This window comes from Xenopus laevis, chromosome 3S (assembly GCF_017654675.1).
Source record: "Xenopus laevis strain J_2021 chromosome 3S, Xenopus_laevis_v10.1, whole genome shotgun sequence".
In the NCBI taxonomy this organism is placed as follows: domain Eukaryota; kingdom Metazoa; phylum Chordata; class Amphibia; order Anura; family Pipidae; genus Xenopus; species Xenopus laevis.
Window position 1 is genome coordinate 81,093,496 of NC_054376.1, and position 4,764 is coordinate 81,098,259.

A 4,764-nucleotide genomic window follows, 5' to 3' on the forward strand; every position below is an offset into this window, starting at 1 on the left:
CTCGCTTGTTTGTGATAAATATCCAGCACTTTCTGCTTTCCTTATTAGGACAAGCTTGCCATTATACACTGTACTTTTGGTAAAGCTCCAGTGCACTGCGATTTACAGCCAAATGAAGTATTTTACAAAAAAATAAGCAAACCAAAGACAAGTATTTCACAGCCACAAACACCATATAAGCGAGAGAGAGAGAGAGAAAAATAATAATTTTCAATTCACATCAAAACCACTTCACAATGACAGTTTGTCCAAGCAGATGTTAATCAAGTCCCAGCCCTTTAGAACCAGATACCATCAATTACTAACCTTAATTGAAATCACAGTGCTCCAGTCTGTCTGCCAGCATATTCAGAGGATGATGTATTAAGATATTTACAGTAAAGTAAACAATGCATAGTTGCAATGAAATGGAAAATTTTCAGCTAATGGTGTTTGTCAATCCTTTGTCATTTTTTTTTCTGCCTGCCACAGATGTTTTCTTAGCAGCTTCACAAAAACAGGAATCAACTAGCAGAGAAGAAAGACTTTCTCTCCCTCAGGAAAAGAGTACAAAGCCAAGCCTGTACACAGCAGATGCAAAAGAAAGTCCATCTGCTACCAGCTCACAACACCACATGGAGTTTTAAGATTTTATACTGTAGGTAGCCTGGCAGTGTTTGTGTAGACACCATCAGAATAAAAGGAGGGGAAATCCTAGCCTCAAAGTGTCAGTGTAAAAACTACAGCTACCACTCTCCCAAAACTGGCTCCCGCTACATCCAGTAAATCAAAGACTTGTTTGCAATCTTTTTTTTCATGTTGTAAGCGCTGGCTATTTTTTCTAGCAGTTACACCCTAGGCAGACATTAGGCTTACTTTTATGGCCTCTAACCAAGTGGAAAGACAGCTTGAAGTTACAGCTCCAGCCATCAGGCTGACACAAGTGGACAAACTTTTGTAGCACAGTTTATGTACATACAGTCAGCACACAACAATTTATATTCTGATCAGTGGAAACCGGACGGGTATTTATGAGTCATTCAAACAGTAACATCTGCCTCTACTTTCAGCACACATTTACATGCTAATATAGGAGGAGAAAGAGGCATGAAATACTTGCTCTAAATAACCTTTAATAAAGGCGTTTGGATAATTACTGAAAATGTCACATTTCACCTTCCTCTCTCCCACCCCCAACACCCCCAAGGCTAATTTTTCCAACTGCTATTAATGAAAAGGGATATTATATTAGAAACTGGTAAACAAAACAAGTGAATTTCCTAAGATGGGCACATGTTTCATTCTTTTATTTGTGGAATCATAATTGAGAATTACACTTCTCAATGTCAGCCCAGTCAGGTACAAGGGTCAAAAAAATGGGCAGTAAGTACCAAGAATGGTTATTTTCTCCACACGCCGAGCAAACAGAAGACAATGACTCTGAGGAAGTGTAATTATACCAACAATTTCATACACACTTTGAATGCTGTGATTAGGAGTTATTACATTCAAAATACACATATTTCTTGTTCATCTTTCTACACCTTTTTATGTTGTTTCCAACTGTCCACAGTTTCACAGAGCTTACACATTTTAAGGAAACTGTGAATAATGTAGATAATGACACAAATGACTTTATGTACTCCAGAGGAATTAAATGATAGTTTCCATTATCACATCAGTCAAAGTAACATTTCCACACAAATGTGTTTACATTTGCCAAAACGAAACATAATATGTTTTACTCCATCATTCCCCAAATCAGTATTCTTGTAATTAGCACGATATTTCTCCATTGCATATTCTGTTCATTTATTCCAGTGACAGGAAAGTGATGTTTCTGACAGTAAAAATAATTCTATAAATATGTAAATTATTTTTTTTAAGTAAAATATTTGCATCTCCTTTCCTCCTCCAGGCTTTTGAACTTCCAAGGTCAACAAGGACAAACAATACCACTAGTGTCTCTTTGCAAAAAAGCAGGGTTTGCTGTCTGCAAGCAATGGTATCATTTCCATAGCAACCTCCTAACTATTAATTTTCAATTAAAGCAGACACAAAGCGGACAGCCTCAGGCTGGCAGACAGTGTCAAGAGCCCATCTCTGTAGGCAACAGTTTCACACAGCTATCAAACGAATAGGTGCCTCTTCCACAAAACTATATCAGAAGAACATCAAGTTTGGCTTTTTGAATTGACATTAACCTTCATTTTGGGCCACACATTTTGAAGCTGATTTATTTGACAGTGATTTTAATATATAAATTATTTCAGTATTTATTGTGTGAATGGAAGTGAGTGTACATTATAAATAGCATATTGTATATAATGGTTGCTATACATTAGACAATTATAATAATAACAATACTTAATACATATAAACCAATAATAAGCAAATAAAGAATTTACTCCCAGAACTCTTTTTTTTCAGACCGTAATCCCAGAAAATGTTTTTGTTTTTTTTGCAGATCAGCTGAGATATTGAACAAAAGAACAGGGCTGTGACGTGATGGTGTTTTAAGGAATTGATGATAATGATGGTGTTTTAAGGAATTTTCAACAATAGGGATTTTTCTTAGCAAACTATTTGCTCCCATTTTATTTTTGGAAAAACTCAGTTGAAGCATTGGATGCTATCAGATACTTGGAAGACACCTGTGGCCCATTTACTAACAATCGAGTTTCTATTTTTTTTCATGAATCTCAAAACATTTGTGGTTTTCCTGTATTTTTTAAAAGCTAAAAAACTAGATTTATTTAGGGGCAGATTTATCAAAGGTCGAATTTCGAAGTGTAAAATGCTTTGAAATTCGACCATCGAATTGAAATACTTGAATATCGAAGTCGAAGTATTTTTCATCCAATTTGGCCATCGTACAATCAAAGTAAAGTCGATTCGAACGATTTTAGCATACAATCAAACTATTTTACTTTGATGTGTAAAGAAAATGGTTGTAGAAGGTCCCCATAGGCTAACAAAGCAGTTTGGCAGGTTTAATTTAGCGAAGTATTGAAGTCGAAGTTTTTTTTAAAGAGACAGTACTTCGATTATCGAATGGTCAATATTCAAACAATTTTTACTTCGATTCGAAGTTGAAGTAAATTCCAAGTTGTAGTATCTTATTCGATTTTCAAAGTATCCAAAAAATTACTTCGAATTTAGAATTTTTTTACTTCGAAAATTCCCTCGAATTCACTTCGACCCTTGATAAATCTGCCCCAAGTGTAAAAACCACAAAAACCTCTAATGAATAAATTCACCACGAGGTCTCCTAGAAGTCAACGGGACCTGCGCTGAGCTTACTGGACCATGCTTAATAAATTTGGGCTTTTAGAGGTTTTCGGATTTTTTTTCCAAAATTGTCCAAAAACTCTTTTTTTTAGCACATCGTTCAGGGCTTTTTCTCATTTGTACTTTTTATATTTGGATCTTTAAATAAATTCTATGACATCCGTGGTTTTAGAGAAAGTGAGTTTAGTCATGGTTTCAAAAAACCTCCAAATCACCAAAATGAGAATGTTGATAAATAAGCCTCAGTTGAGGTACTAGAAGCAGCAGAATTAAAACCGAGGACTAAATTAATATGGCTATTATATAATTACGCCTTCATCTGCACAGGGTAATGTTTTACCCAGGTATGGGACCTGTCCGGAAACCCATTATCCAGAAGGTTCCGCATTATGGAAAGGTAATCTCCTATAGCTTCCAATATACCGATATAATGAAACAATACACATTTTTTAAAATGATTTCCGTTTTCTCTATAATAAGCAAACAGTATCCAAGCTAAGATATGATTAATCCTTATTTGAAGCAAACCCAGTTTATTGGGTTTATTTAATGTTAGATGGTTTTCTAACAGACTGAGGGGCACATTTACTAAGGGTCGTATATCGAGGGTTAATTAACCCTCGATATTCGACCATCGAAGTACAATCCTTTGACTTCGAATATCGGAGTCAAAGGATTTACCGCATTTACTTAGATCGAACGATAGAAGGAAAAATCAAATCCTTCAAATCGAACGATTCGAAGGATTTTAATCCATCGATCGAACGATTTTCCTTTGATCAGAAATTGCTTAGAAAGCTTATGGGGAAGGTCCCCATAGGCTAACATTGGTGCTCGGTAGGTGTTAAGTAGGTAGTCAAAGTTTTTTTTAAAGAGACAGTACTTCGACTATCGAATGGTCGAATAGTCGAACGATTTTTAGTTCGAAACGTTCGATTCTAAGTCGTAGCCAATTCGATGGTCGAAGTAGCCAAAAAAAACCTTCGAAATTCGAAGTTTTTTTCATTCTAATCCTTCACTTGAGCTTAGTAAATGTGCCCCTTAAAGTATTAAGAATAGATCCAAATTATGGAAAGATCTGTTATTCATAAAACTCCAGGTCCCAAGCACAGGGTCGGACTGCAGCCTTCGGGGTCCACAAAGGCTGCACAACAACGGGCCCTCCTGGCAGTCCCCGGGGCCCCCTTCGACCACTAAACTTCTGGCATGCACAAAAAACCATAGTGACAGGCATGCCTGAAAAAAATCAAAAAAATCAAGATACTTAAGTAAAACCACATACACAAAAAAATGACGAAACACCCCATGCGTGTAAAAGCACACAAGCAGGCCAGCGACTGGGGGCCATCATTTTGGATGATAGGTCCCATACCTGTACTTGCACAAATGATCCCTAAAGCAACAGTTACTTTGCTTACAAATCCAAAGATAGGGGTTCACAGACGTTATGCTTCCTAACTAAATATTAAACCAGAGCATCATGATATGATTTTT

The 4,764-nt window shown here is 36.3% G+C and overlaps 1 protein-coding gene across 2 annotated transcripts in view; it reads right to left on the reverse strand.

The window, feature by feature from the left end:
• Positions 1-1,163, reverse strand: part of foxp2.S (forkhead box P2 S homeolog) — a 146,310-nt gene extending 145,147 nt beyond the window's left edge. The window contains exon 1 of one of the 2 annotated variants that reach the window (XM_018255874.2): positions 307-1,163. The gene's annotated coding sequence lies outside the window, so the exon portion shown is untranslated. Of the gene's footprint in view, positions 268-306 lie in introns of those variants that run through there. The other variant, XM_018255875.2, reaches the window with a different exon arrangement.
• Positions 1,164-4,764: the final 3,601 nt, after the last annotated feature.